This window comes from Paralichthys olivaceus, chromosome 16 (assembly GCF_024713975.1).
Source record: "Paralichthys olivaceus isolate ysfri-2021 chromosome 16, ASM2471397v2, whole genome shotgun sequence".
NCBI lineage: Eukaryota > Metazoa > Chordata > Actinopteri > Pleuronectiformes > Paralichthyidae > Paralichthys > Paralichthys olivaceus.
Window position 1 is genome coordinate 21,207,374 of NC_091108.1, and position 14,685 is coordinate 21,222,058.

General features: G+C 39.0%; 1 protein-coding gene across 1 annotated transcript in view; it reads right to left on the reverse strand.

Moving 5' to 3' along the window:
• Positions 1 to 12,795, reverse strand: part of LOC109640994 (cadherin-12-like) — a 76,392-nt gene extending 63,597 nt beyond the window's left edge. The window contains exon 1 of the mRNA XM_069511711.1: positions 12,585 to 12,795. The gene's annotated coding sequence lies outside the window, so the exon portion shown is untranslated. The remainder of the gene's footprint in view (positions 1 to 12,584) is intronic.
• Between the last annotated feature and the right edge of the window lie 1,890 nt (positions 12,796 to 14,685).

The window sequence follows — 14,685 nt, forward strand, 5'->3', positions numbered from 1 at the left end:
AAGTCAAAGTATTTATCATTTTATTCTCTTTTAGAAAGTTCATCATACAATCCTGTTTATATTTTATTTAACAACTATTTTACACTGCAAATTGAATTAAAGCAACTGATTAAAAATTAGTGAGATTCTATGAGGTGAATGAGCTCATGAGTCATTAGTGTGTTGAGGTTGAAAATAAAGTTGATGTGTTTAGGTACTATAACATCACTGCGTGTTGTCTGAAGCTTCTGTCTTGAGTTCTACTGTAAAATAAAAGTTTTACCCACACTTTATAAATGCGAGGTAACTTGGGTTGCATCATTTAAACTCACTCTGAGGAGTTAGTTCCCTGTTTAGCAGAAAGAACTGTGTCCAGTGACTTATTTGTTCAATTATAACTTTACAGGGGTAATTTGATGCTACTCTTCATTCTAGTTAACTTTGTCTTCACAGTCATAAGGAGAAACTTGACTTGAAGGTCCGGTGTGTAAGATTGAGGTGAAAGGGATCTATTGGCTGAAATTGAATGTAGAATAATCCATTTGATGTTTTCACGAATGTGTTTCATCTAAATTGTATGAATGGTTGTTTTCTTTACTTTAGAATGGGCCCTTTATATTTAAATACTTTATATTTTCATGAAGGGGGTCCTCTCTACAGAGGCCACCATGTTTTTTATAGTTGTTCAAGCTCTACAAACTAAACACATTTTGAGTTTGTTTGACAACTGAAGGCTACCACAGGTTCTCTCTCATGTTTGGAGGGGGAGGGTGACGTGAGGGATATTCAGCTGCAACATGCAACTTCACCACTAGATGGCACTAAATTCTACACACTGTACCTTTAAAGACACAAGGCAGGTTTCTTTAAGTAGGTCCTAACACAATTTTATTAAATCACTGCACCTGAAATTCCTTTTTTTAATTTAATTTGAAATAAGTAAGAATTATAAGTAGCATGAATGATTGTGATTGTATTACTGCAAATTATTATGCTTCACAAAAATAACAAAATAACTGGATTTAAAGTAGTGTGTGTGTGTGTGTAGTGTTGTAGTGGAGTGGAGTATCAGGGCACAGTTCCACTGCAGTGATCTTTAAAGAGCCAGACAGCGTCACATTGATTCAGACTCAGCAGTCACCAGGCAGCAGCTGCAATTTATAATTTTTTTAGCTAAGAAAAGGATAGAGAGGTTTAACAACACAACTGGATATGAAGTAGTGTAAGTGTGTGTGTAAAAGTGCAGACACTCTGAAGATTCCTCCAAGAATTTGCAGTTTCACTCTGATTTCCTTTGCATATTTCATTCCAATCTAAATTTAGATTCTCCCCACGTTCAGCAGCATCATCACATACTGTACCAACTGAAAAACAATGCTACGACTTTTCCAGCTAAAGCAGATTTTATTACATATACCAGCAGATTAGTTTGGTGTTATGGTCATCACTTTACTTCTACTTTATTTTCTGTTTGCTACAGTAGGAAAGTAGAAGGACAGTACAAGGCTCTGACTACTATTATATAAGTATGTGATTCAGCCTTTATTTCTGTTGAAACAATCACATGCAAAATTGCTACAGTAACTTGGAATATATATTGAAATTTAGATTTAGACCCAAGTAGGAGTAAAGATATTTTAGATGCTTATAGATAATGTGGCAGCAGCCTAAACTATGATATAAGAAATGAAAACAAATCAGTATCTCTTCACTGGCTGACTAGACTGTAACAGTAAAGACTCTAATGATGTGGCACGGAAAAGAAGGAAGCCTGAAAACATTGTCAGTATATTTGCCCAATAACAAGTCAAACCTGCTCCTCACAATCACCACTACTGCAGCTTCTTAGTAAACTGCAAATGACCAACAACAGGACAGATTCAGGATGCTCTCCAAGTTCATCGAATGGGCTCTTTTAACCTTTGCTCACTACGTGGCAATGATTCCAGAAGATGTTGGCAATGCTGTTGTCAGACAGGGTTTCCCGCAGTGCTTTATAGTTAAGGCGGCCGCCTTGACAACAATGGCACCCCGCCTTGACTACGTCCCCCCGAAAATAAATAAATAAATAAATATTCCGCATCCCCGCATGCATAGACAGTAGGTTAAAATAAGGCAGCATCGCAATGAGGCGGAATAGCGGCATCCCCCCCCCCCCCCCTCCCCCCTGCTCACCACCTAGACTGACTAATATTCTGCGGGAATCACTGTCAGACATGAACTGTCCAGAGAATCCGGTCCAGAGTTTCTCCGGTGTTTGCTTTTCACACTTGAACATCGTAGCAAGAGTGTTATATTTGTTTTTTTTTAGTTTTTCCATTTCATGCAAGTTAGAAAAACTTCATCAACACGTCCAGTTTTTTTGCACTGAATCCTCCAGAAGATCTCCTGCTATGTTCTCACATGTGCTTGAATTTTAGGACATTATTTAGACAGGTGTGCAGACTGTGCACCTTCCTAAACTATGTGCAGTTGGCCACAGGTGGTCTCAAGGCAGGTTATAAACATATCCAAAAGATAATAAGTCAAGATTGTGCACATTTTGAATTGCACTTGGAGAAACTCCAAATGCACTTGCTTCATTGTACTTTAGTCAATGAGCTTAGACCCCCATGTCAGTAAAATGTCCCAAAAAGATGACATAAGCTGAAGAGTAAATTTTCACATTTACTATTTATCAGTGAGTCATGAAAGCTTCTGTATTTTGTTCATCTAAACACAAAATCCTGGTTGTTCCCTTCTTTGTCCTCCTGTTTTTCCCCATGACAACAGAAAGCTCCTAAAGAGGGAAGTAAACATTTCAGTGCGACTAATATGAAATGACTCCTCACAACAGCTGTGGTGATGTAACTGATTTTAACACAGGCCCTGTTAGCCATTCCATTTCCATTTTGTCTCAGCTCTGCATCCTTTTGATTTAACAGGTAGTGTGGGCTTCTACTCAGCACAATGTTCACGTAAAACATGAGCGCGGACCTTTATTGGGTGAATACAGTCGCCATGCACGGTTAAACATGTAAATATTATGAAATACCAGCAAGCAACTCTGCTAACAGGCTCCTCAAGGTGATCTCTGCATGTATGAGTGAAAACACAGTGTGTTGGTTTGGCTAAGACAGTCAGAGAATGATTGACAACAAAGAAGCAGAGTAAGAGGAGTCAAGGATTGAGAGAGTCAAAGGAAAGAAATAGAATAGTTGAATAGAAGAATGTTTGCATGTAATAAAAGTTTTGTTATCTGATAATACCTTATATTAATAAATCATCACCCCATTATTTCCATTTCTATATTCTATATTTGTTGCAGAGTGCTAAAGCTGTGGTTGATATTTATATGACAGTTACTTCTTCGGAATGCTAAATAGGGGCTGTTTAAATAGTGTGTTGAGCAAATATACTTTTAAAAAATACATTAAAACAAAGTAAATATTGATGTGTTGCACAGCATGATCCCTCATAAACATTTAATAATGACAATAAAGTCGCTGAGCAGAAGCGGGGAGAGCGTAGGAGGGAGAGATGGGAGACGTGGGGGGGGGGGGGGGTGCAGCAGAAACAGGTGCAATCCCAGAAAACCCAGAAGTCATCAATCTTCCACTGAGGTGGAACAAGGCGGGCTGCCCCAGTTGGAGCCACACAGCAACTCTCCACACACACAGCCAATGTATTACTCTCATTCATTTCCATCTACCAGCAGCTCTTCCTTCACGATGGCAACAGCAATATGACAGGAAAAATAAATTCTTACTTATTTATTGATTCAGGGTCAGATTTTTTTTTTTTCACTTTTAGTTTGTTGCAACTTTCAATCAAAATAGAATTTTACGCCTTAACTTTGCACTCTCGCCACAAAAACTCATTACAATCCAACGACAACGTCCCTCCTGTAGTTCACACTTATAAAGAACTAGTTCAAGGCTCAATTCATACAAATGAAAATTCCAAAAATGAACGAGTACCAGTCACCAATTTGATGAAAAATGGCTTTTCGACCTTTGTCAAAGGCTGCAGATCTCCCTCAGTGAAGTCCAGTACAAGCGTGTCCACTCATTTTTGGGACAAGAAGGATACAGGTTACAAAATGCTGCAAGCTTTATTTGGGTGGATGAACTTTAAGATTGTTGCTTCATAGTGTAACCCTTCGTTGAAGATTTCTTGTGCTCATCATTAAGTCACAGGTATTCCCCAAGACTGCTCCGATGCTTAACTCGATGTGTCCTCTTAAATTTTGAGACGAGGCTGAAAAACTTGTTCATAAACCTGCTTCTAATGCTCAAACAAAGTGGCTTCAGCAGTAGTAGATGTGTCTGTACTGCTAATGCCAGCCATGCTGGGCCCGGTATACTGTATGTAACATCATGCAGAGTGCCATAAAAAAGTTAAGGTTCATCATGTGTAAACTGATTCATTCAGTTCAGCGTTCACAAAAAATATGTTCAATGAACGCATCCATGCACAACATTGCTCCTGTACATAAAGTATAAATTCAAACTTCTCAGGTCATCACAGGACAAATCAAGCTATGACGTCTGAGAATGAAATACCGTCAAAAGCTTTGTCTACATACCAAGGTGAGAATTCAGTGGCACACAGACATCAACAAGAATATTTTCTTTACAGACGCACAGAAGGTCTCACAATTAGCCGGAGGATTGAATGCACACTGACCTCCGCAGGGGAAAAAAAGAGGGAAGAGAAAAAAGCTCATTCGACACAGCTCAGTAGTTAACTTGGGCCTTTTTCCACACTTTGATATTTTGCCAAGCAAACTTTTCCCCGTGTGTTTGGGCCTTTCGTCCACAAACAAACAGCATTTTAAGTCACCAAACTTTTTCTCAAAAGCCTTCCAATGTGCAGATTCTCAACACGTTTCTGTTGTGCACATGTAAAATGGAACATTTAAGAAACAATTTGCCCAGTGCAAACACTGTTCATTTTACTTTATGTATGTATCTGTAGGCTACTGGGTGTATTTTATCTGAGTATGAACACAGGAAGCAGCTTTCTGTGAGACAATGTGATTGTTTGCTTTTTCTTGCTTGTTTGTGTTTTTCCCTCACAAACCACAGCCAACCTGCTTAGCAACATAGCTCCTCTGGAATGTTTTATGACAACAGTTGATGTTTGTCAATCATGGTATGAAACATGTTGCGTCCATGCAGTGATTCAAAACAACCTGTCGTAACGAAGTGTGTCTCAAATGTCTACATCTAGCTTTAGACAAGCTGCTCTGGATACATCTCTAGTTTTAACCACTGCTTTTGCATTAGAATGTGTTTTCTGTAAAGTCCATGCAGGAAGTGTTGAGTTTTAGTAATGCAAGCAAATTATCAAAGCAGAACAGAAAAGTGCATCCCAATAAAGGTAAATACAAACTGAAATAAAATCCAGCCTAATTCACAGAAGCCACCTGACTACCATTCAGTGATGTCACAACATGAACTATACATCATATATCTCCATATCCTGCTGCCAGTTGATTTAGTTGGGATCAGACATTGATGGTCACCAGAGGAAAAACCCCACTGAGACTGGAGATCCCCACACCCCCATTCCCTGGCTTTTCCTCTACCACTGGCGAGAGGTTGACATGGTTTGGAGTTAAAAGTTCTGCCACGCAACTTGTATGAGACACTCATAATTTCATTAAAGGAATAATTAAGACAACTTTCCATCTTGCAGCATGATCTGATCAAAATGCAAATCTGTCCAGTACTTTGGTTTGAGACCAAACACCTGCAAAACCAATGACTCTCCGGCCAACCTTTTTTTCTGTCCAAGCTGGAGGGGCATGTCTCTGTCTGTGTTTGACCTGGCCTGCAGGCAGCAGGTGTTGACAGTGATTGTTAATAGATTGAGCCGCACTAGCATCGAAGCAAACCCAAATGACTTTGCCAACAAGTTTGCTTTTTATTATGCTGCAGCTGAGCAGCTGTTGAGCCTACAAACTGATGCTACCAGTTCATTCCCCTTAATAAATGTCTGGTGGCTCCTCCAACAAGCTACGCTTCAGGACGAGATGTTTTCACAGGAAAGCTTTTGTTGCTGATCAAGGTTTGTGACTATTACGACATTACTATAACTGTCTCCTGTGCCTGTGATAGAAAGCCATCATTATGCCTAATACTGACTTTACTTCTTCATGCAATATTTGATTTGCTGTATCAATATATGGTCTTTATCTATATTGACAGACACCAGTTTAGATTTAAATAAAGAGATGCGATCATGAGTCGCCAAAGTGCTGCTCATTGTGGGAACTGTTGCGTTCCTCTAAAATATTTAAGGTCTTGACCTTCTATGTAAAGCTATCAAGATTTGAAATGTGTTCACGTGGTTTGTGGTCTATAAAACATACTCTAATCCACAACATGTCATATATTTTTATATAAACACTAGATGTTAAGTGATCAAAAGACTCATTGTAAAATCATGCTGCCTCATTGTGAAGGCAGTAGAATGAGTTGAGGGGCTTTGAGGCTTGGAGACAGTGTTCTCTGAGTTGGATGTTAGCTACGATCCTTCTGTTCCAGGCTTACTATTTCCCAGGAGATGTCCCACTTGTTCTCTGCAGCCACAGCTGAAGCTCCAGTCAACCAGCTGAGCTTCAGGAGATAACTAGTGATTTGCGATTCAAGTGTTTCCTCACACAGAGGCTGCTCCTCCCGGGAGGCTGACGATGCTGCTGAGGGTGAACAAAAATACGACGGTAGGTCACACTGTGTTATTATTAGTGATGCTGAATTGTCTTAGTCGAACAAAAATTAATTCCATCGTTTAAAACCACTTCTGCTGCTGTGGGTAAGCGCTGCTGAATTAGCAGCAACATCACTGCTGCTCACGTAAAGCTCGTCCTCTGGGGCATGAAGTCAGAATCTTTACATTTAAATGAGTGTAGTGTAGACACTATATGATAAACAGTGTGTTATAATGTATTGCTGTTACATTGAGGGTGAGCAGTATCTACTTCTCTTTCACTATTCGTTACTCCCTCTATTAAAAAGGTCATTGGGATCATTCGGGGCGTGTTTACACCTTCTTCCAAGATTGAATACATTCAGTGTTATCTGATGCTGTACGTGTACGATGAGGAACTGAACCACATTTATGCTTTAAATTTGTGCAAAAAGGTCTTGTCTAAACACACATATCATATTTATTTTTGGTCATTGCAAGAGCAATGGTAAATGGACTGTATTTACTTTCCTCATGACCACTCACAGCTCTTTACATTACAGTTTTGCTATTCACACATTCACACACAGTTTAATGAAGTGCATCTATGTGTGTTAATTATCTTGACAAAGTAAACTTTGGCATGCGGAATGGGGGCGGCAGGGATCGAACCGCTGACCTTCTAGTTGTTAGACGACCCCTGAGCTACAGCTCGTCAGGTAGCAGCAGCTGTAGCAGTAGCAGATTGCAACCAGGTCTCTCTTTCCTTTTCTTTTGTTGCCTTTAAATGTGATTTATGCATTGCAGGCTTCTAAACATGCCTCAGAAAGCAGTAGCTAAAATTGTTATTTCTGCTTGCCATGCATCCATTGCAGATGGAGATTTGCCGATGTGGCCTCTGGGCGTAGCTGTAACGCTGCTGACTCTTGGCAATGAGTCTCGTATACGACATAGATTTTGTGGAAATTAATGAATGAGGCAACATGATGGAGGCAGCTGGTTAGATAATCAGACAATAGACCTTTGCTGTCACAGACTCAGACTCACACCAACAAAAAAATAACCTTTAGTGCAGATACTTCAGTGTAAGTCTTTGCTTTCTTAATTCCAGTAATGAGGACTCTTACATACATGACATTACAGACAATAAGATTCTTTGATTTATGCGTTGGAACATTGTGTTTGTCCATTTCCAGCTCCATAAAGAAAGAGTTTTTTTAATCCCAGTTTGTTGTGAAATATTGTCTGGACCACCCTGCACCTTTGTGATGAGCTGGAACAGCCCTATTGGTCAACACAGTAATTCCACTAGACAGAAAATTCCAACAATACGTATCCATTTACGCGGTTTTGCTGCAAACCAGACCCTCTCCTGGTTACAGTTTGCTTTTCAAGACCTCCAGTCCCTTTGAACTAATTTCATCTCGAACCATAGTAGGACAAGTGTATTTGTTTCACAAGAGTACCAAGCTGCTCCTACTCTGTTCTCATCTTATATATAATATAAATAGTAAAATCAACATTCTGAAACTAAGTATAACTTAAAATAACAGCTTCAAAAAGATTTTTTATGTTACACTGACTTGTAACAGGGAGAATGGTGCCTTCGTCAATCCCCTATTCCCTCGAAACCGCTGTTCTTGCTGGATCAGGTCCAGCAAGTTCAAGAGTAATGTGGAACTGTAGATCAGTTAAACAGACTTAGAATTAATGAATAAAACAATGTTTATATTCAATATTCAGCAAGTTACTTAGAATATCAATAATTTAAGTTCATTTGAGTTTGGTGTATTTACAGTATTTGTGCTTTTGTAAGCCAGGGATGGGGAAGAATATTCACTATTTGGCCATGTGTCAGTTCAGTGGGTCTCAGTCAAATGATTGATAGGGTTTGTTTTCTGTACATGAAAACCGCTTGACTCTTTGGACTCTGAGCACAACAGAATTAAGTACCAGCTGTGACTGCAGGCCTTTGCAAAATAACATTGATATGCTTTTTAAAGTATTGGGGTATAAACAGGTGGTCTCATACAACTCATGGTGAACAGCTTGCTCAACAACTAAAAATTCAAATGGGATTCTGAAACCAGAACAGCTCGTGTTTTTCCAAACAGAAAATCTATTCTACAGTCCACCTCACTATACATCATCTAAACTGGATGATGGAGAGATCCTGCATGCTCATGTTGCTGCCACTACCACTGGCATCTACCACACTACATCTAGCACAGTGACATCCAATGCATCACTACAGACAGCCCCAACTGTGAGTGTGTGTTGGCTTAAGTTTTAAAGATCGAAGTCTATTCATCACCTTAGAAAAAGTAGTTTGACACACAAATCCCAACCCAAGGCTCCTTCCTGACTAGTCCTCAAAATGTGATGGGTAAAAGATTACTTCTACTGCTCAGATCATATGTCGACAGATCCCCATGGCAACTGAGAGAACTTCATTTGTTGAAGAGTGCGTGATATTGTGGATGACGCTGTAAAAGAGGAGTAAGAGAGAGTGGAGGCTGTTTCAGCGAGCCCTTGCCCATTGCTGCCTTCAATAAGGTCCAAAGGTTAAATCCACTTCCACCGACAGACTCAAGCTCACAATACTGTACCATAGTCAATACACAAATCCACAAACCTTCAACAAACACAATGATAAAGAAATGTCAGTACTCTGGTAAAACTGCCTGTTGACCATAAGCATTCAGAGAAACAGCATCTCTTCATGTTCAAGAAGCTGAAGCTAACAAACGTTAAGCATTGCTGATAGATAAACATGTTATCAAATGCTACAGTTGCGGACAGTTGCCTTTTAACTGATTTATGAAATAATCAAAATCTGACTTTGTTGTGTTTGAGGACTTTTTATAGCTCTTGGCTGTGTAAATGTTTTTCATTATAACTGCCAACTGAATGTTAACACATAAAATCATTGAAAAATCGATTTGAACTCATTTGCATGGAAGAAAAGAAACATAAATGCTCATCTCAGCACAGTAAGAGTGGCAATTAATAAAGCAAAGACAAGGGATTTCACTTGGAGAGAATAAAGACAAGAGGTGAGTTTATTCATTAGAAATGTGTGGGTTCAGCAGGTCTTTTTTTTTATTTCGGGGCTGTAGCGGAGCTTTAAAAGAGTTTTCACTCTCACTGTTATCTAGTGATGTGGAAGCCAAGCTGTCTCCTCCAAAGACAATGCGTAATGAGGTGTTTTCATTTATTTGCTTTGTGTGTTTGTGCAATAAAGATTTTTATTTGATTTAAATGTCAAAGATGCGTGTAAAGTGACATAAGTGGAGCACAGTCTGGGACATTTCATTCTTTGTAGTTTGATATTTGAAGATCTGAGGAAAATTTAAAGCCTAAAACATGCACATATTTGATGTGCTGCACAAATAAAAACATTTTATTTAAATATGAATGGAAAGAGGACCATCACCAGGCTGCAGTTCCCCTCAGCTAAGGGAAACAATTTAGAACCTTTTAGTATATTATTTTGGCCACTGTGCACAACGTACTCAATGCCAAAGCTGAGTCACAGGAAACAATAAGCTGGTGATGTTGGTGGTACATTTAGGCTACATCCAAGATTTTGATTAAACACATCATATTTGCTCCATTAACACCTGGTGTCCTGGGATTTTCCTGCCCATAAAAACACTTTTGGAAAAATATCACCTATGCAAAATATCCTTCCCGGATTTTTCAGGCTTCTCTTACATGATGTATTAGCCTCTCCTAGCATTGGGTTAGTGTTTGAGGTTACCACTCAATGCAACATGGATAACACATTACAAGCAATGCTGATTATTTCTTATGTATATTAGTGTGGACATAGTCTAAGCAGAGGCAATTCCTCAGAAGTCCAAATCAGAGCAAAACGTACAGTAGTAAATGTAACTGAGTGAAACAAAAACACAACTCAAAATGAATGCTAATGTTGCTCACTGTCTGCCTGTGACATATCAACTTCATAAGGTGGTGAAGTTTTGTTTATAGCTTTTTGCAGTAGTCCAAAAGAAAATCAATTTCCGAGAATGTAAAAAACACTAAACATATCTGAATCATGTATAAATAATAAAGCAAAAATTGAAAAATGGACGTTGATGAAACAAAGTCGTGTGACCAACAAAACATTAAATAACAACTTATTGTGCATGAATAATTATTCTTACAGAATATAACTCTACAGAAGCTTAACTATTCACTGCAGGGGAACTTTTCTGGCACCCCATGTTGGCAGGAGCATGTGGGTGGAAAACAAACACAATTCCTAGTGTCATGATATATAAGTCTGAGCTGTAACTCATTGAGGAAAATGTTTATTTGCACCACAAGTCCAAAGAACGCAACTTTCTTTAAATTTTGTAGAATATACTTAACTGAAAGAAAGGTAATGTACAATGGTGACTTTACAGTGCACCAAAAAGAAAGGATGGGACCCAGTGAATCATAGATTTATCATATTTGTAGGATAATTTAGCCCTCTGTACGATGCACAATCAATAATGCATGATGTACGATAATTTGATCATTTTGTGACATTTAGTTTTATCAGTTGTAATCTGGAAAGTTATTGTTAAAGCATTTCCTCTCACTTGACGTCTTTCCAGCCAATCACGTGACAGCCACATTATGAAGTCCTTGTGTTATGTTGAGCCTTGTTTCTTGAAGAGGAGCGTTTCTGAACACTTAATTGCTTTGGAATCTTGGCAGCCTTGAAACGCCTGAAATGAGTCCTATCCCTGCTCCAGTCGTGTATGATCATTTTGAGCTTCTGTTACCATATTTCAACATTTCCCATCGGGCATTGCTGATCATAAATGATAATACTGGATAAAAGCATAAACTCATAATGGCAAAATATGAAACTATCCAGGCCTTGCTTTGTCTCAAGGTTTTCCCACAGTATTGTAATCTTCTTTGTTCTTAGTTAAATTAAAGGGTTTAAACCAGCCACCCAATAATCAATAAACTTTGTTTTATCAACCAATTTGCTTACAGGCTGACACTTATTTGTTCAACTCACTACCTTCCCATTCTTACCACTGATTTATATCCGTAAAGACAGACTCCACTTCACTGCGTCACATCCAATAAATCCCTGTGCAAAACACTGCACACAGAAATTAATCTCCTCTTAGAGACAGCAGGATTCTAACAGTCACTATGTTTACGAGGATAACGGTCCTCACTTGTTAGGTGAGTCATTGTACAACAGTGCAATGAAACAAGATTAATGTGTCAACACGATGATGATGATGATGGGATCCCAAGTAAGTCAAGAGATAATGCGGCAATGTAAGTTTATTAATGAAAGAGTGCAAATATGTTAATGTATATGTGTAAAGATGAACTTCAATATCAATGTTGTGAGGCAGTTCCATGCAGTCAAGTTGTAACAGACCAACAGTCAGGGTTGACATTTTCTTTAAAACCAAGCAAAATAATAGTTTAAGTGCAACATTAGATTTCTATGAGCATCACGTTTGTGTTAGTTCACCACGCAAACAGCTACATTCGACTCTTCAGTAACTTCTCTCAACTGTTATCAAGCCTCGTAGCAGGAAATCATCAAGTGATCAAAGGGCTCAAACCACACGTGTGTTTCCCCAGGAAAGTGAACAGTCTTTCCCTGTTTAGGAATGCGCAACATGTCCTTATTGCAGCTCTACTGTAGCTGTCACTTCTTTAATTGATTTAAGAGAGCCTTGAGTCACCCCCCCCCCCCAACCATCGCCACCAACCTACCCCTAAACCCTCCCAGGCTTACTGTCCCACGTCTCCCGTTTAACGCTTGAGCAAAACACCTCTGCAACGCCTGAAATAAACCATCAGTAAGTATCACAGAGACTTGGTTTGAACTGATGAGGAGTAACATTTCCTCATTAATAAGCAGTGTTAGGAGTGGGGGAAAAAAGCAGAGCAGTTACCTCACACAAGCCTCCCAGTGTCCCCCCCTCCTGAGCTGCTGCTGCTGCTGCTGCTGCTGCTGAGTAGAGTAAGTCCAGATATTTCACGTGAACTCTCTGTGGTGATTTCTCGCTGCCTCTGTTAGTTCACCCTGTTGAACTGAAACCACGCTCTAGCTGCCTTATTCCCTTTTCCTTACTCTTCTCCTCTCTGTGTATCCTCGCAGCTCTCTCTCTCTCTCTCTCTCTCTGTCCCTCTAAGTCCCTCCCTCCCTCAGCCTCTTTCCCTCTCACACATCCCTTGACCCCCCCCCCCTTTTCTCTCTCTCTCTCAGTCCCTTGCTTTATTTCCATCCTGTACTCTCCCGATTTGTGGTCCCTGACATTCACTTTCCAGGATTTTTCTCTCACATTTTTTTTACTGGCAGATCCATTTACAATTATGGAGTATTCTTGTACAGTGATGATAGTGTAAAAATGTTTCACTTAATACAGAGGAACACACTTGTTTGTTTTCTTTTTCAGGGTGAGGTGAAAGGATCGATCTCCACCATGCCTTCCAGAAATTGTAGAGATAATTTGAAACAGCTAAATTTCTAAGGAAACATAATTGCAGATTACATTTTCTTTTAATGTTGGTATTGATCATGTCAGTAAAAATTACAATTGAGATAAAAACTGTACTTTCCAAATCCTGCACTTAATTGTGGGGAATACCAAGTAAAAAAAGAGATAAATACGAAAAGCATTATTGGGAATGCGTTTTTTGAATGTCAGTGGTCTGAATGAAATCAACATGAAGACAATATACAGTTTGTATGTGTGTGCGTGCTTGTGAGATAAATATAAAATAGCTCCCATTAACACTGCAGTATAGGGAACATTAGCAAAATTAGCTTTTTGTCATATTTGCTAAAATTGTCACGATGACCTGAAATTTGCAAACGAAACAGGTAATATTAGAAAAATCGTGCTCCTTTGGCTCCACCTACAGCTTATGACGCAACCTACATCCAATGCTTCTGTTTCTAAACCACCAATCAGAGCCAGGAGGAGTGTCTAAGTGGGAATCACTGCATGTTTACAAAAGCCCCAACCCAACCCCCGTGTGCATAGTCAGGCTGACTTGCTTTATTAGCTTGTTTTCAATTATAACTCTTCATGGTTAGCGTTATATTATTATATTTGCAATGTTTCTGAAAATGTTCTTGTGAAAAGCCAGAATAGTCTCTTTGTTTTTTTCTTCTGGTTGTTGCGGTTGCAGATCCTTTGTTGCTCCGCAGCATTACTGTGAGGGACCTTTGAAACAATTTCGCAGCTCAGTGTTCTCTCCTCTCTTTTTTTGAAATCCTCACAACTGCAGCTTTAATGTCTGCTTTATAAAATTATGAGGAACCAAAATGAATTGTTCCCAATATGTGTTTAGGGAGCAAATGAAAACATTACTCAAGGGACTATAGAGGGAACCCTCCTTGGATGTCTGATTGCATCACATTCTACCTGTAATGACGATTATGAGTTTATTTAGCTGTAATGTGATTTTGTTGCCTCAACAGGTGAGACTCTGGATGCAAAACTAGTCTCTGACCACTCTGGACATCTGCGTATGACTACCACCAACGCTGCTGAAAATGTTTTTTGAATAATTATTAATTCATTTAAATTATTCTGGATAAAAGTTGCTCCAGGCTGGAGTCAGAGACAAAGCTGACTTCTTCTCTCCATAGTGGCCACCTGTTTGCTCATTGAACTGTTGGGTTCCTCTTAAGTGTTGTCAGGTCTTGACCTTACTGTATGAAAAAGCATCTATCAATTAGTTACTGGAGGGCACATTACTCGAAACCAATATCAAAGATATGTTGATGTGTTTTAGCAATTACAGTGCTAAATTAATTCTCTTTGCATTAATCTGACCATGAAAAATATATGCAAGCAATGTGCACTTTTGACCCTAATTTTGTATTTCCCCTTTCCTCATTCCAGTTGGTGGTTTTCTCATGTGAGCAGTTTTTTGAACTAATTTGCTAACATTAAAAGACTAATTTAAGTTGTCAAATGTGAATTAAGTTAATATATATTTGCAAGCTAGTCTGCTAGTTTACCAGGTATTTCAGTTTGAAAA